This window comes from Pyrus communis, chromosome 10 (assembly GCF_963583255.1).
Source record: "Pyrus communis chromosome 10, drPyrComm1.1, whole genome shotgun sequence".
Taxonomy (NCBI): domain Eukaryota; kingdom Viridiplantae; phylum Streptophyta; class Magnoliopsida; order Rosales; family Rosaceae; genus Pyrus; species Pyrus communis.
The window spans coordinates 21,040,529-21,059,672 of NC_084812.1; positions in this window are offsets into that span (position 1 = coordinate 21,040,529).

Genomic DNA, 19,144 nt, shown 5'->3' on the forward strand with positions numbered 1-19,144 from the left:
ACCAACAGCAGCTCATCTCCAGCTATAACAAAAGAGCCAAGATATGGCAATTCCAGCCCAAAGATCTAGTCTTAAGAAAAGCCTTCATCACTGCCCACAGAGAAGGCTCCAAAAAGATGGATCCCATCTAGGAAGGTTCATATAAGATCAGCAGAGTAGGTGGCAAGAGTAATTACACCCTCGCCACCATGAAATGACAAAAAGATCAAAAAGCAGTGAATCACCTACAATTTAAGGAAGTACCATGTGTGACCCCCCCACTAGGCCTGGCAATTTCTGACACAACCCGATAACCCGACACGACACGACACGAAATTAACAGGTGTTTGGGTCGACACAATAACGAATCGGGTCTTATCGGGTAACCCGATAAGCACCTGTTAAGATAACGGGTTGGGTCGGGTATACACGTGGGTAAACACGATACACGATAAGCAGAATATTATTTTTATAATTTTATAACCCTAAAAAAATATTGTAATAATTATATACATTAATTTTACAATTTTATACCCCTAAAAATTATAATAAATATATATATATATAAATATATATTAAATTAACTATAAAATTTATAATAATTATAATTATTATATATACTATAATAATTATACCCCCAAAATATTAAGTCTATCTATACTAATTATATACATATATATATATTAAATTTTATAAAAACTATAATGCATATTAATTAATAATTTAATATGCATGAATCATGATCATGCATTTGCCAACTTGCCGCCCTTTTTGAAAAAAAAAATGGAGGGAAAATGAAAATGTTAAGAAAAGTTGAAAATAAAACAAAAATGTGAGGGAATTAGGAAAAGATGTTGGAGGGAAAAGTGAAAATGATAAGAAAAAGTTGAAAATGAAACAAAAAAAAGAGGGAAAAATGAAAATTAATAGAAGTGGTGAGAAATTTTTTTTTTTTTTAAGTTATGAACTTTTTATCACACACATGACTGTCATGACATATCTCACTATTTTTATAATGACACACGTGACACGTGATGTATGTACTATTCTGTGTACCAGTCAATTATAATTTATACGTACAAAATAAATGGATTTAAATCTACTTAATAAATATATATATATATACACACACACACGGAACTTGATTGATGGCATACGAATTCTCCAAAACTAATTTCAACGATCCCAACCGTCAAACTTGTTTGTATATGCTTTGAGATCACATCAACAAAAAATCATAAAAAATAAACATTCAGAGATCAAGTAACGAGACAAAGCTTTTCAACGGTTATAAACGAAAAATCACGATTTAACGGTTATTTTAACTCTGATTTTGATGATTTTTTATAACTACACTCCTTGACCCTATATGAATACAATGAATGAATTCGATCTTCAATTTAAAATATTTACACAAGTAGATACCACAAAATCTTTTGTTATACTTAATGAAAGTATAAATAAACTCTAAGTGTTAGTCAATCAATCGTTTTACGAATTCTCCAAAACTAATTTCAACGATCCAAACCGTCAAAATTGTTTGTATATGCTTGGAGATCACATCAGCAAAAAATCACAAAAAAAAACCATTCAGAGATCAAGTAACGGGACAAAGCTTTTCAACGGTTATAAACGAAAAATCACGATTTAACGGTTATTTTAACTCCGATTTTGATGATTTTTTATAACTACACTCCTTGACCCTATATGAATATCATGAATGAATTCGATCTTCAATTTAAAATATTTACTCAAGTGGATACCACAAAATCTTATGTTATACTTAATAAAAGTATAAATAAACTCTAAGTGTTAGTCAATCTATCGTTTTACGAATTCTCCAAAACTAATTTCAACGATCCAAACCGTCAAAATTGTTTGTATATGCTTGGAGATCACATCAGCAAAAAATCACAAAAAAAAAACATTCAGAGATCAAGTAACGGGACAAAGCTTTTCAACGGTTATAAACGAAAAATCACGATTTAACGGTTATTTTAACTCCGATTTTGATGATTTTTTATAACTACATTCCTTGACCCTATATGAATACAATGAATGAATTCGATCTTCAATTTAAAATATTTACACAAGTGGATACCACAAAATCTTATGTTATACTTAATGAAAGTATAAATAAACTCTAAGTGTTAGTCAATCTATCGTTTTACGAATTCTCCAAAACTAATTTCAACGATCCAAACCGTCAAAATTGTTTGTATATGCTTGGAGATCACATCAGCAAAAAATCACAAAAAAAAACATTCAGAGATCAAGTAACGGGACAAAGCTTTTCAACGGTTATAAACGAAAAATCACGATTTAACGGTTATTTTAACTCCGATTTTGATGATTTTTTATAACTACACTCCTTGACCCTATATGAATACAATGAATGAATTCGATCTTCAATTTAAAATATTTACACAAGTGGATACCACAAAATCTTTTGTTATACTTAATGAAAGTATAAATAAACTCTAAGTGTTAGTCAATCTATCGTTTTACGAATTCTCCAAAACTAATTTCAACGATCCAAACCGTCAAAATTGTTTGTATATGCTTGGAGATCACATCAGCAAAAAATCACAAAAAAAAAAACATTCAGAGATCAAGTAACGGGACAAAGCTTTTCAACGGTTATAAACGAAAAATCACGATTTAACGGTTATTTTAACTCCGATTTTGATGATTTTTTATAACTACACTCCTTGACCCTATATGAATACAATGAATGAATTCGATCTTCAATTTAAAATATTTACACAAGTGGATACCACAAAATCTTATGTTATACTTAATGAAAGTATAAATAAACTCTAAGTGTTAGTCAATCTATCGTTTTACGAATTCTCCAAAACTAATTTCAACGATCCAAACCGTCAAAATTGTTTGTATATGCTTGGAGATCACATCAGCAAAAAATCACAAAAAAAAAACATTCAGAGATCAAGTAACGGGACAAAGCTTTTCGACGGTTATAAACGAAAAATCAAGATTTAACGGTTATTTTAACTCTGATTTTGATGAATTTTAACAGCTACACTCCTTGACCCTATATGAATACAAAGAATGAATTTGATCTTCAATTTAAAATATTTACACTAGTGGAATTTATATACTTAATAAAAGTATGAATCAACTATAATATTAATAATTATATACATTTAATATTTGTAATAGATTAGTAGTGTATGTATTATTTTTTTTATTAGGCTTTCATTTTCGAGTGTAGATATAGTACTTGAACGAGAAATGTTTTAATGTTTTCAAGTAATATTTATGTCGCAATGTGTGGTATGTGCAAATTGTAAAAAAATATATTTTTTTCTTAACGGGTCATAACGGGTCGGGTCACTTTACCCGTTGGGTAAAGTGACACGACCTGTTAAGGACCCGTTAAGATAACGGGTGTGACACGACACGACCCGTTAAGATAACAGGTGTTACACGAAAACGACACGAACACGACAGACACGACCCGTTTGCCAGGCCTACCCCCCCCACTCATCAAAGCCCGAAGACTTAAGCAACTTGACGGGCATCACCTCACAAGCCAAGGATTATCCAGTTGTTATGCAGTTCCTATGTTATAGCTAAGTTCTCGTTCGTTTCACTCGTTTTTCAATGAGGAATTCAAAAGTAATCACAACTTGGTTCGGCTGCATGCTTACAACAACTGATCACTCTTGCATTTCAAAAGAAGACCACGCCTTTCTTAGGGACTCATCACAGGAATTGAGCCCCCGAATAGACCAACCATGCTCTCCAGTGCGATAGGGTAAACTAATTGCTCTCTAGTACGAGAAGGTAAACCAATTCCCCGACACCCACATGGGTCAGCTTTCCAAGACGGGAGGATAAACTCTACACTCCGAATATCCAGACGTGGATGAGCCTGGCTGCCCTAGTATAATTAGATGCACGATGGCTTGAGCTGAGATTCCTAGAAGTAGCCACAATGGTCTTTTTCAAGGCTTAGCTAACTAAAGGATTTTGGGTCTCTTGGCCTAATCCGTGGGGAACTAGCCCTAGAGACGGAGGGGGCGCACATTACACAGTACATCCGATGAACGGTTGCCCTGGAACCCTAAAGTTGATATCGAGTGCACTAAGATAGCCTACGGTTTCCAGAAGACTACATACAGCTTGCCCTTCGAGCAGTAAAGCCACGCTAGACTTATATAACCGCACATTCTTATGAAAGGTTAAATAAGCTAGTGTGCATAAACGAAGCTTTATCCATTGTCGACATGTTACGTAGTCGATAAGCTTCACCTTTGCCAAGCGCGGAACAACTTATACCAAGTCTTAAAGTGTTGTGATACTTACTACACAACCTACGGAATTGGAGAATGCCAAGGTTAACAACCTAACGGTTACGCGGACTTGTCTGCTTCTGTAAGTAAAGCATCCGGCTGCCAACCCTATGGCTAACAACTTTGCAAAGTTCTACACCAACACCTACGGCTGTTTGCTTATAGAAAAGTAACATGTCTGCCACTGGTCTATAAAATCTAAAGGTTAAGGCATGAACAAAAGAAGCGAAGATGAAGAAAAACGAATGAAGTATGTTTATAAACAACTAGCAAAGGTCGAAGGAGTTCAAGAAAAACAAGAGCTACAAGGAAAAACAAAGAAAATCCTAAAGGCTACCTAGAAGACTACACTTTAACAGCTTGGACATCCCATGACTACTCAGTCACCACACATTCAGCAGCCGTGACGCTCTTAGCAACGGTATCATCCAGCGCTTCACCCTCGGCTACCCTAGCCTGGGCACCAACTTCTTCAACTACTTCACTAATAGAAGCCTCAAAAGTAAAAGCAAGCAAGTCTTTTGGAGAAATAAAGAAGGTCTCGAAACCTCGAGCCCATCATTCTCACCCTTCAGCTGCCCATTTTCCTCAAGCAGACTAACACGGATGCACTGCAGCTCATCCATTTCATTCTTCAGACTTTTGTTGATCTTCAATACACGTTGAAGTTCCAACACTTGGGGTTCAAGCCTATCGACGATTTTCTTGAAGTAGATCACTTGATTATAAGCAACAATCAAACTCTTCATCCTTTGCATAAGCAGTGAAACAAAGCTCAGAAACTGCAAACTCAGGATCTTGAATCTGAGGTATGTAACATCCAATCTCCTTCTCTGCACTTTCATACTTAACTTGGATCGCGTTAAGCCTAGTATTCAAGTCAACGATCTTTTGACGAGTGGTCTCAAGCTGCAGAGATGTGGAGGCAGAAGTATTAGACCCATTCAAAGCAATGAGCTCAGAATCCAGCCTCTTAATCTCCTCGGCCGAGGAATAAGCTCCAGCTGCCATAGTCTTCTCTACCTCCTTGGTAGCCTTGCTATATCTATATCATAGCAAGCAAAGTAGTCCTTCTATATTGGGTCGTATGTTTCGCAAATGAACTTGGGCAAACAAACCTTTCTAACGCCATCAACAAACTTGGCACAAATGTCCATGTCTTCAAGCATATTTGGTTTCAAGAGCACACAGATCTCAGCAGCCTCCCTAGAAGTAGGCTTAGTGGATTTCTCATAGCTGCTCATATGAGCAGTCTCCTCATTCCCAGCAGGCGAATCAGTCTCAGCAGCAGAGGGAGTAGGCATTGGCCCCACTTTAACAGCAAAGTCCACCTTATCGCTCTTCATAATAACAAGTCTCTCCAAAGGTGAACCGGACTTGGCTCCCAACGGACGACTTGGTACAGACCTCGACACTGGGGGCATTATAGGACCTTTACGCTGAGCAATCTTATCAGTAATCGTACAAGCCATTCTTAACATGGCAGACACCACATGCTTAAATCTAGCAGCCTTATTTTTCTTCCCATTAGAAGAAGTCATGTCAATCACAGGCCTCTCGACAGCAGGCAGACCCTCACGAGCAACGGAGGAAGTTTTCAGTTTTTTCTTAACCAGCATCTCTTGAGCAAACAGGGAAAATCTCTTATTTCCACCTTCATTCACAGTATGCTCAATGACAACGATCAAAATAGCCAAAGTATCTGCCTCGATCCTCTTTACCTTTTCTCTTAAGAGCAATCCAGATTTCTCCTGCTGAAGATAACTAAGTAGCCAACGTTATTCATAGTACTCAGCAGTGGAACTTAAACCATACTGGTTTTTCCCTCATTTTTTTTCTCTCGGACTAGCAGGTAAAAGGCCTGCATGCCTAACATTTTAGCAGCCTATGAGGCCCGCAACCTCCTCATTTCTCCTAATCACCGCACTGGCCCGTGTTAGGTCCAAGAGCCCAAAGGACATAAGCCATGTGGCTCGCCTAGCACTGCGCCTTAGCGCCACAATCCACGGCCCCAGACACACAAGTTGCCTTTGGCTCTAGTAAAGCCGAGCAGCCTAAAGGAGTGGTCTATGCCATAACACATCATCGGCCCATGCCGAGCCGACTCTCGGCCCCTGTTAGCCGACCTGCCACACCACCCCGACGGCTGCCCCGTGACAACACTATCCAAGAAAAAGACAAGGAAAATTAAATTTTTCTTACATCGGTGCAGCACGGAGAAGACAAAGAAAGAAATGAAAGATGGTCATTTACACGGGTAAGATGTAGAAGATTGCTAGAGGAGGGGGAACAAATATCCTCTAAGCTCTCTCTCTCTCTCTTTCTTGTAGGGTAAAATAAATTGCTCTCCAAAGTTGATTTAATAACCCACTTAAGGTGGACTTAAATAGGCTTTGATAGAAATTTATTTCCCTTTCCTAGAAGGATCTAATTTCCTATTAAAGAGGGAATCTACATCAAAATAGGAAACAGTCCTCAGTTTCCAAAAGTAGGAAGATCTCTACACCTGCTGCCCTTTCCTACGAGCAGCCCAATAGGTGTGGGAGCATTTGTGGAGTAAAAAATAATCATAAGGCAACACGTGAATTTTTGGATAAAAGAGGACAAAAATACCCTTGAGGCATACCGAGACTCCTACGCATGAGTAGCGGGCAATCATCCCTCAACCAAGTCAAAAGTGCCCAAAATAGGTAAAAATTCAAAATCTATTTCATCCATCCTCATCCAATATTCTCCACAAGGTAACTCGCAAAATCTTCCATTTTTATTATATTGATTAGCTAATCAATTAGGTAATTATTCTATTAATTAGCTAATTGATTAGGTCATTATTCCATAACTCCCAAATTATGCCACTCTCCTATTTAAACATCATTCTTTTCCTCAAAGTTCACTTCCAATTCTCTTGCTAAAATTCTCTAAAATTCTAAAACACTTTCTCTCTAAATTCTAATTTTGGCATCGGAGGTTCTTCGGCCAAAGCCCCCCTCACATTCATCGTGGGCGCGTGAGGCTCTTGGCCTTGACCAAAGGTGTTAATTGTTTTGTAGGTGCAATTTTTTCCAAGATCAAGGAGGAAGAAATTTGCATCCACAATAATCTGTCGAACCATCATAAAACCTACATGAAAAAAGAAATCAAATGAAAATTAGTATAACAATAGCGTCAAAAGATAATCAACATAAATAACAAAGTAAGTTAAAAAATATTGCTTGAATAACAAAAGAAGTTGCAGTTAACACTCTGAAAATGTCACCATTGTTTTGTTCTATTAAAATAAAGGAAAACTAATGCAAATGTCACCATTGTTTTGTTCCATTAAAATAAAGGAAAACTAATGAAAATAACTTGAAAACTTTGAGTTTTAATGATAAAGACAAAATAAAGGGTAAAGTGAATAATACCGGGATTGACTTTTTAATATAAAAATATGATTTTTCGTTAAAATAAATGGTACTGAAAACTTTTCGTTAAAGTTCTTTTATAATAAATAATAATAAAAAAAATAGAGAGAAGGACTGCAACAATCTCCTAAAAAAGTGTGGGAAAAAAAATTAAAGATAAATCAAAAGACAATGATTTTGATATTTCATAGGCAAAACATAAAATCATAAAAAATGTGTGTGGAAAGCCGTAATACAAGAATAATTATTTACATGTGTCCATTAACGTATAGACAAGTTGTCCGCCGCTCAATTACTGACATACCATTCTCTAGGGTTTCAACAACGAAACTCCATTTCCAAGAAGGCCGAAAATCATTTCCTCCACCACACTTTGATCCTTGGAGTTATCCAGGCACGGACCATGTCTAAGAGAAACTTTCCGGTATAAGCTTGACAAGTAGTATTTTTCACTAATTACTTATTAACACCTATAACAACAACAATCATCAAATTTTATCTCGATACGTAAAGTAGATTGTATAAATTTTAGAACGTAATTGCGCTCTATTTTATACCATATTTTTCATTAACCTCAAATACTTTATATCAAAGTCACTTATTAACACTTGTAAAATAAAAATTAAACAAAGTTAACTCTTACAAAAAATAATAAAGAAACGGGTCACAATACCATTCCGGCAGAGGTAGATATGAGGGTGCCGTGGATCATTCATCGGGTTCCTATGTCGAAGAATTCTGGTTATTCAACCAAAAAAAAAAAAAAACAACATAGAAGACACGTGGCAGATTTTGAAAAAAACTTGCAAAGTTAAATAGCCAGCTGTCAAGATTTTATTCGTTGGAAACTCCATTGTCAGCTTATGTTCTAGGTATTTGTAAAAATTTCTCCCTTGCCCTGGGTTGGTCTTCCATGGAGAATAATTGGGTCAGAATTTGTTGCTTGTTTGGGAAACAAAATCACATCGCAATCCCACAAGGATTGTTGTTTTTTTAAGAGGGATTTAGAGGTGGGAAGGGATAAGGGATTAGAATCCTAGGTTTTGGATGGAGATTTTGGTGTCAAACTTGAAAAGAGATTATGTGAGGTTGGGTCCATGAAAAAATATTTCACTTGTTTGTTTGTTGCTGTCTAGTTATGTTCAAGGGAATATGCCATGTATCTCTGTTACCCCAACTAAAACCAGTCACTTTTCATCAGGTTGTCTTGAGGATTCTTCTTTCTTGTTTTCAAGTGGGCAGAGCCGCAGATGCATATATAATGTGCTCGGAGTGGGATAGTCTCATCTCCTAGTCTCCTCTCTTTTTATCTCTTTCTCTCGTACTTTTCCTTTTGTTTTTATCTCTTTATAAAAAGATCAATATAAGATGTTGATGTGATTTAATCGTAATCGTTTAAATAAGAAAGGAAAAAAGGGAAGAGAGGGAGGAAAGAGAATCTTACTTCCCTATAAATGATGTGCACGTGGTATTTTTTAGGAACGGTAACCTAGAAACTAGAGGAATATAGAAGGTTAACAAAAATAAAGGTTGTAAAATTCAATTGAAGTGAAATGGAAAAACACAATCCATAAAAGCGAACAATTACTGAAATAACACTACAACCAAGCAGAAAACTAAACTTATCAAAAACCTAGGCATCAACCACAAATCATACAAGTATCAAATTACAATTCGGTAAACAAAAGAACCTAACTGACTTGTAGAAGCAGTAAAAAAAAGGAACTATAAAATTCCAAAACAGAGCACCTTTCTCTATAGAGACCGAAGATAATGAAATCATCAATCTTCTATAGCAAACCACCTTCTCTCTGACAAAACCTTCAATGCTCAAATCAATAATAGGCCTTTGATTCAATGTAGAGTGTGTGTCTTGCGAGATCAGAGGCATGCTATATGTACGCATTCAATCCACTTGTCTCTTTTATTAGCATTCAAGTGGAACACTGCCAAGGAATCTTTGCCCAACAATGAGTGCAAAAACTAGGATGGAAACTGAGTTTCAATCCTATAATGTCTAGAAAAATTCAAGATCTCTTTCCATTAGACTTATCTACACGAAATTGAATCATAATAGTCGGCTATAATATACATTACTATACTCATATTCGAACATGTTTGACTTTGTCCCATCGAAGTGGTATGAGCTATGGGTTTTTCGATGTTTAAGTTAGACTTTGAGAATGACTATGAATTCAAAAGCTCGAGTTTCTTGGCAGAGGAATAATTGCTTATTTCTGGTTGAAGATCATGTCCTAATGTACTAGTAGGATTCAGCTTGAAGATGATTCAACAAGGCACAAGTGACATTTTGTAATTGGTTGGTTTAGTTCTTATAAAAAATGTTATCATGTTCAACAAGTCAATTAGTAGTTTGGCTCTGAAATGACATCGAAGATCATATAGTCTATGAGGCCCCATCATTGATTTTGCGTGGTCATTTGTGATTTGAGCTTTGTTAAGCCATCTGAGCCCAATAGTTACTTAACGAGTTATAGACCCACGAATTGGATAAGGCGTATTCAACAAGCTAGCTCAGTGGGCCTAACTTGGCGTGTGTAGAGGGAGATTTTTCGCGTTCACCTATTTTTATTTTGGCATGTTTAATTTTCACTAATTGTTACTTTTTTGTTACCATAGTATTTAATTTTTTTTATATACAACTCTAATGTTTGTGGTATATCTAAGACTGTTGGAAATGGAGGTGTAAATGTCCATAGTAATGAAATATGATCGTAGCTTTACAATGTTGTCAAAAAAAAAAAATGTCTTGATAAGATTGTTAGATTGAAAAACATGGCCAACCAAATATGATCAAGGAAGAATGAAAAACTCTCTTTATACCAAAGCACAAGTCTATTCTTGCGTCGTCCTTCTATTCCCCAATTGAAGAAAAGCTTAAATTTTTTCCACTCTCACCACTGATTCTACTGAAAGTTAAGTCATAACTAAAATTGAATGAACTAATAATTCAATTGATTTGACTACTTTTATCTTTTATATGAAGAATGGATAATGTATGACGAAGTCTCAACAAGAATTCAATTAGTCAATTTAACCCCATTGTTTATAATTTTTTTTTTCAATTATAACTAACATAACATGGATAAATAAATACGAACAAACAAGTTATTTTGAATCTCTATTTTCAAGTAAGAAAAAAAAAAAAATCAAAAGGAGCCATCCTTCGCGGGCTAAGCCGCTACTCAACATGACTTTTCTCCCAAGAGAGAACCCCATTTTCAAAAGTAGGTATTTGCATCTTTGAAAAACACTACATAAAATGTGGGAAACGTAAGGAGAAAGGGGAACGGAGGAGCTCTGTTATAAATTGGTCCGGCATATATACAGTTTCTCCTCTGATCTCTATCTGGATCTCTCTTTTGGTCTATCTTTTCTTTCCTTCCAAATGACGATTATATCTATAGATGCTTCAATCGGTTGGAATTCTTCCTTCTTATCTCATAGCTAGGACCAATAAGAGTGCTATTCAACCATCCCAAAGTGTTAACTTACACCGACTAGAAAATTGAAGATAGCTAATAATATAACAATAAACATTTAGATTTTTAGCTCAAATAAGTAATCTAATAAAATGATTATTAATCAAACGAAAATAGTTAAAGAAATTAATCACAATACTTGATATACAAATTTCATAAAGCAGTTTTAAAGAATATTGGTCTTCACGATATACCCTTCTTAAAAGAAATTTCATCCTCGAAATTTTTAAGACCTTGCTCAACATATAATTGTAGTTGAAGAAAATTATTACCTTCCACTTCGAGTGGATTGCAATTCTCTATGTATTTGTCCTTCCAACTCTAGCAATTATTCTCTTTATATAGTTTTATGCTGTAAAATTCATTGAATAATGAAAATAATTTTTTGTTTTTGAGTATATCGATATTTTTACACTAAAGAGAGGGGGAGTTTGGCTAAGTCATGTGGATGAAAATTTCTGCCTTCTTCTTCTTGGACGAAAATGCACCAGCAAAACAATTAACACCTTATATCAAGGCCAAAAGCCTTACGCGCCCACGATGAATTAGGGGGGGCTTTGGCTGAAGAACCTCCGATGCCAAAGTTAGAATTTAAGGGAGAAAGTGTTTGGAAAATTTTGGAGAATTTTAGAAGAGAATTGGACTTAGGTTTTTGGAGAAATGAGGGAGTATATATAGGGGTGTGGCCGGCCCTATTAGGAGAATTGGGACTGGCCACATTTTGTTGTTTTGTGGGATTGATTGCAAGATATTATGGAAATAATATCTTGCAATTACTTTAGGCAATTAATTAGATAATTAATTTAGGTAATTAATTCTAATTTGAAAAGAATAATTGAGAGTTACCTTGTAGGTGAAGATTTGATGAGGAGTGATGATAAGGTTTAAAATAACACTATTTTGATCACATTTGGCCTCAATTGAGCCGTTATTGTCCATTGCATGTGTGTAGGAGTCCCAATGTGCCTCAAGGGTAATTTTATCTTTTTAACCCCAAAAATCCACGTATTACCGCCATATTTTTCTTGATTATTTTTTGCTCCACAAATGCCCCCACACTTGTTGGGCTATTTGCAGGGAAGAGCAATAGGTGTAGAGATCTTCTTGTTTTAGGAAATATAAGATTGTTTCCTATTTTGATGTAGATTCCCTCTTTAATTAGAAATTAGATCCTTCAAGAAAAGGGAAATAAATTACTTCTAAAGTCTATTTAAGTCTACCTTAAGTAGATTATTAAATCAACTTCAGATAGCAATTTAATCTACCCTATAAGAGAGAGAAAGCTAGAGGATATTTGTTCCCCCACCCCTAGCAATCTTCTACACTTGCTTGTGCAAATGATCATCTTTTGTGGCTTTCCTTGTCTTCACATCGCACCAAGGTAAGAAAGAGTTGATTTTCCTTGTCTTCTTAATTTTTGGGAGCCTTGGGGCTTGAAATTTGGCTCGACGAGGGTTGAGGATGGGTGAAAAGTTGGTTGAAGAAGGCCACGGCATAGTTGACGTGGGGTTGCTTGGCATGGTAGTGGTTGGTTGGGCCAGGAATGGCTCAGCTCGGGTCGAGCTGATGGGAGCATAAAGGCGCTGAGCTGGGCTTGGCGCGGGCCATGCTGGTGAATTGGGTCTGGCCTTTGGCTCATATGAGAGAGGGAGAGATATAGGACGTGGGGTGCCAGGCCTCTTTTATTCGATTCAAACAGTGAGGCCTACGGGCCGAGAAGGTATCAGGCCAGGCCGTAGGGTTTGGTATGGTTGCTGGGCTCCTGCAGCCATGTAGTGGGGCTCCACTTAATGCCTTATTTCACCCCTACTACTTCGTGCTAGGATTCACTTTCCCCATGCCTCATTTCTTCCAAGAAGTACTTTGCTCTATGAAGTGCAACCATGCTCAATGTTCTCTGAATACGGTCCATGTGATGGTGGGGTTCCTCAATCTAAGCCAATTATTTGACTTGGACTTGGTTGTCAATGAATTTTGGTACTTCTTTGACATTGGCCATATTGAAGGTGTTCGGCAACTGCGATCTCGCCACAGGCTCTTTGACCACTCGAGCAAAGGAGACCATGACTGGGCCAATGAAACTTTGGAGATTAGCGGAGAATGGGAGTCTAATTCCTTCCCTGAGTTGCGTGTTCCAACAGTTTTCATCTCTAGTAAGTAGACTGCTCAGTCCCTCGGCTGCTTTGTACTTTTGCTAAGCTGTTCTCTGATTTATTGATCATCTTCCTCTGCTCTTGTAGACATGGAATTCGGCTCGACTCCTAAGACTTCTCCAGATATGAAGAAGATGCATATTGTACTAGGCATTCCTTCTGAGTACTATGAACGTCATTGGCTGCTTAGTCCTCTTCGTTAGGAGAAAGGTGGGTTGCCTCCGAGAGAGGAGACAAAGCGAATCAAGGCTGAGGCGTTGGCACGTCTGATCATTGTAGTGGAGTTTACTGTGAATAAAGGAGGAAAGATGAGATATTCCCCGCCTGCTTAAGAGATGCTGGCTGAGAAAAAGCCAAATACTTATTCTGCTACTCGCAAGGGTTTGTTGGCAGCCCTCAGGCTTGTGATTGACGGGACTTCTTTTAAAGGTGAGAAAAATGAGGCTCCTAGATTTATGCCAATGACGTCTGCAATTCCAAAAGTGGCTGATTCGATTTCTGATAAGATTGCTCAGTGTAGAAGTTCCGCCGTGCCTTTAGTGCTGAAATTTATTCCAAAACGTCTGTCGAGGGCTAAGTTTGGTTCACCTTTGGAGAGACTTACTACCATGAAGAGAGATAAGGTGGACCCTGTTGCTAAAGTGGCGCCAAAACCTACTCCCCTCACTGCTGAGACTGATTCCCTTGCTGAGAAGAATGAGACTGCTCATGTGGGCAATTGTGAGAAATCCACTAAGCCTGTTTCTGGGGAGGCTGCTGAGATTTATGCGCTCTTAAAACCAAGTTTGCTTGAAGACATGGATGCGTGTGCCAAGTTTGTCGATAACGTTAAAAGGATTGTCTGCCCAAGTTCCTTCGTGAAGTATACGACCGAGTATAGGAGGGCTGTTTTGCTTGCTATGATGCAGAAAACGGCGATTCTGGCAGTCGAGTCTATGCCCTTTGACCAAAAGGATACTAAGGCTGCCAATGGGGTGGCAAAGACTATAGCAATTGAAGCCTATTCCTCAGCCGAGAAGATCAAGAGGTTGGAATTTGAGCTTGCCGCTTTGAAGAGGTCTAATATCTCTGCACCCACTTCTCTGCAGCTTGAGACCGCTTGCCAAGAGATAATGGATTTGAAGACTAGGCTTGACGTGATCCAAGTTAAGTATGAAGGTGCAGAAAATGAGATCGAGTGTTACATACCTCAGATTCAAGACCTTAAGTATGTTGTCTCTAAGCTCTACTCTGCTGCTTACGCAAAGGATGAAAAACTGATCACTGCTTATAATCAAGTGATCCACTTTAAGAAGGTCGTTGATAGGCTTGAACATCAAGTGTTAGAACTTCAGGGTGCTTTGAAGATTAACAACGGTCTGAAGAAGGAAGTGGAAGAGTTGCAGCGCGTCTATGCTGGTCTGCTGGAGGAGAATGAACAATTTAATGGTAATAAGGTTGGGTTTGAGGCTTTGCTTGCTCAGAGTCAAGTCGATTTCTATAAGCTGGGTTATGCAGATCATCTCTTTGGGAGGCCATCTGACTTTGAGTTTGCTGGTAAAGACTTCGAGACCTTATCTATTTCTCTAGAAAACTTGCTCGTCTTTGCTTTCTAGGCTTCCATTGGTGAAGTAGTCGAAGGAGTTAGTGCCCAGGCTGGAGCAGCTAGGGGTGAAGCGTCTGATGGTGCCCCTACTAAGAGTGTCACGGTTGTTGAAGGTGTGGCAATCGAGTAGCTGTGAGGTGTCCAAGCTGCTGAAGAGTAGTCTTCTAGGTAGTTATTAGGATTTTCTTCATTTTTCTTGTTGCTTTTTGTTTTGCTTGAAATTCTTCGGTCTTTGCCAGTTGTTTATCGATTTTGCTAGAAAATTTAATAAATTTGCTTCCTTCGTTCTTGCCCAACCTTAGATTTTTTAGACCAATGGTAGACATGCTACTTTTTATAAGCAAACAGGCCTACGTAGCCTATGCAATCATAGGTGTTGGTGTAGAACTTTTGTAAGGTCATTAGCCATATGGTTGTTAGCTAGACGCCTTACTTACAGAAGCAAATGAGTTCGCGTGACCACTTGGCTGTTAATCTTGGCTTTCTTCAATCTTTTGAGCTGTGTGGCTTGCATCACAATATACTTTTTGTAACCAATTTTGTGGGTTGCGTAGCAAGTATCACAACACTTTAGGAATTGGTGTAGATCATTTTGTGTTTTGGCAGAAATAAAGGCAATGGATGAAGCTTCGTATATATGTGCTAACTTGTTTAACCTTTCATAGAAACGTGCGGTTGTATAAGTTTAACACGACTTAATGCTCGAAGGGAAAACCGTAGGCAATATTCTGGAAACCGTATGCTACCTTAGTGCAGTCGGTAACAACTTTAGGCTTCTAGAGTAACCGTCCATAGAGCGTACTATATAATGTGCCTCATCCATCTCTTGGGCCCGGTTTCCTGCGGATTAGGCCAGGAAACCCAAAATCCTTCAGTTAGCTAGACCTTGAAAAAAGACCATTGTGGCTACTTCTAGGAATTCCGGCGCAAGCCATCGTGCACCTAGTTATACCATGGTAGCCTGGCTTAACCACGTCTAGATATTTGGAGTGTAAGTTTATCCTCCCGCCTTGGAGAGCAGACCCATGTGGGTGTTGGGGAATTAGTTTACCCTATCGCACTAGAGAACATGGTTGGTCCCTTAAGGGTTGCAATTTCTGTGATGAGTCTCTAAGGAAGGTGTGATCTTCTTTTGAAGTGCATAAGTGATCAGTTGTTGTAAGCATGTGGTTGAGCCAAGTTGTAAATTACTTCTGTATTCCTCACTGAACAACGAGTGAAACGAACGAAAATTTAGCTGTAAAGTAGAGACTGCATAACAATTGGATAATCCTTGGCTCGCAAGGTGGTGCCTGTTGAGCTGATTGAGTCTTCAAACTTTGGTGTAGTAGGAAGTCACACATGGTACTTCCTCAGATTGTAGGCGTTCCAGCTTTTCGATCTTTTTATCATTCATGGTGTCAATGGTGTAACTTCCCTTACCATCTATTTTGCTGATCTTGTATAGACCTTCCCAAAAGGGATCCATCTTTTTGGAGCCTTCTCTGCAGGCAGTGATGAAGGCTTTTCTTAAGACTAAATCTTCGGTTTGGAACTGCCGGATTTTGGCCTTTTTGTTGTAGTTGGAAAGCAGTTGCTGCTGATAGGCTGTGATGTGGGTGATGGTCTGCTTGCGTTTCTCTTTTGCCAGATCTAAGCTTGTGGCCATCTTTTTACTGTTCAGCTCGACATTTGCCAGTAGAGTGCTGATACTTGGCATAATGACATTGGGATGAATGATTTCTTCAAAACCAAATGCCAAAGAGAAAGAAGTCTCATCAGTTTCTCTTTGTTTGGTTGTGCAATATCCCCATATACATCCGGGGAATTCGTCTGGCCACTTTCCCTTCTTGTCGGAGAGGGATTTCTTGAGGTAGTCGAGAATCGTCTAGTTGAATGCTTCAGCCTGCCTAATACCTTGAGGATATCTTGGTGTGGACATGTGTTGCTTAATGCCATACTTTTGGAAGAATTTCGCCAAATATGTGCCTATGAATTGCGGATCATTATCTATGATGATGGATTAAAGGATGCCAAATTAGCAAATGATGTTCCTCCATATAAAGCGCTCTATGTCTGTCTGAGTCGTGATCGTCATGGGCTTATCCATTTGGTGAAGTAATCGGTTGCAACGATCATCATGCCTCTGCCCTTAGTAGAGGGCGACAATGGCCCTACCAAGTCAATTGCCATTGCATGAATGACCAATGACTTGTCTGCGGATGTAGTTTACTGGCAGACAGTGTTGGTATCGGCTTGTAACGTTGGTAATAGTCATACTTTTGTACTAATTCCTTATCATCTTGGTGCGTGGTAGGCCAATAATAGCTTGTGTTAAGAGTCTTATGTGCTAAGGATCGGCCTCCGGAGTGATTTCCACAAACGCTTTCGTGGATTGAGCTTAGAACCTTTAGGTCGTCGGGACGCGTTAGGTAGCGGAAGTGTAGTATGGTGTAGGATCTTCAAATGAAAATGCCGTTTCACATGTAGTAGCAAGCCACCTTTATTTGGAGTCTTCTAGACTTCAATCTTTTCGTGGGGAATGTGTCATTAACCAGGTAATCTATAATGGAACTTTGCTAGTTTGGAGTTATATTAACTTATGACACATTGGTTGCTGGCTTTGCCTTTATGCTTGGCTTGTCTCGGTATTCCACCAGAATATAACGTTTAAGTTGGTGGTTAAGGCTGAAGCCTAGACTGGCTAGTGCATCTGTGTGGGTTTTGTCTGCCCGCGAAACGTAAGTGAGGTTATAAGTCTGAAATGCCTTAAGTTATTTTCGTACCTTTTCTAGGTATTGCGCAATCTTTGGGTGTTTTTCCGTGTATTCCCGAGTAGTCTGGCTGGTGATTAGCGGAGAATCGGAATGAATTGCAAGCTTTTTTGCCGCCAAGTCTTTTGCCATTCGGAGGCCTACTAGAAGCGCCCCGTACTCCACTTCGTTGTTAGACACCTTAAAGCCTAAAGTGATCGCCTGCTTAAGCATCGAACCGTTTGGGGTGACAAGGACCACGCCTGCTCTCAAACCTTTGTAGTTGGATACGCGTTGACATACAAATGCCAAAAGTCTCCATCAGGTGGAGCATACATGGCTAAGGTGTGCTTGGCTGCCTCCGAGACGTTGTTGAGCTACTCTGTTGCATTACCTAGGGCTTGGGCCTTTATTTCTGTGCAAGGTTGAAAAGCTAAACTTTATTGGCCAAGTTCCAACCCCTATTTCATCACCCGTTGAGAAGCGTCTGGACCATGTAGGATTGATCGTAAAGGATATTGAGTAATGTCGATGACTGTATGAGCTTGAAATTATGGTCTGAGCTTCCGAGCCCCAACAACTAGCGCCAAAATTAATTTCTCAATATTTGGATATCTAGTTTCCGCATCAAGAATACCTTTAAAAGTGTAGAATACCGGTAGTTGGGCTTCCATCTCTTCTCATATGAGGACAGAGCTTACTGTTACTTCTGAGACTGCCAAATAGATGTATAAGTCTTCCACTACTGCCTGCTTGGATAGTAAGGGAGGTGATGTGAGGTACTTCTTCAGGTATTGGAAAGCTCTTTCACACTCGTCATCTTATTTGTCTCGTTGTGCCCTCTTAATGGCCTTGAAAAAGGGTTTGCATCAATCAGTTGACCATAAGAGAAAGCTGTTAAGGGCGGCTGGTCGTTCAATCAAGCTTTAGATTTCCTTCAAGGTGGTTGGAGATTTCATCTCTATGATTGCTTGGATTTGCTTGGGATGTGCTTCGATTCTTTGTTGGGTTACTGGGTACCTTAAGAATTTGCCTGAAGATACTCCAAACGTGCATTTGGCGGGATTAAGCTTCATCTTGTACTTTCTAAGGATGTTGAAAGTTTCCACTAAGTTGCCGATGTGGTCTGACTGCTGCTTGCCTTTTACCATGATGTCGTCGACATTAAGCTCCATGGTTACTCCAATTTGCTTCTTGAACATCATATTCACCAATCTTTGGTAAGTGGCTCCCATGTTCTTGAGGCCAAAGGGCATGACATTTTAGGAATAGGTGCTTTGCTAGATCATGAATGCGGTTTTCTCTTTGTCAGGCTCGTACATGGCTATTTAGTTGTAGCCGGAGTATGCGTCCAAGAAATTGAGCAGCTGGTTCCCAAAAGTCAAATCTACTAAAACATCAATTCGGGGAAGTGGATAAGGATCATTTAGGCATGCTTTGTTGAGGTCAGTGTAATCTACGCAAACCCT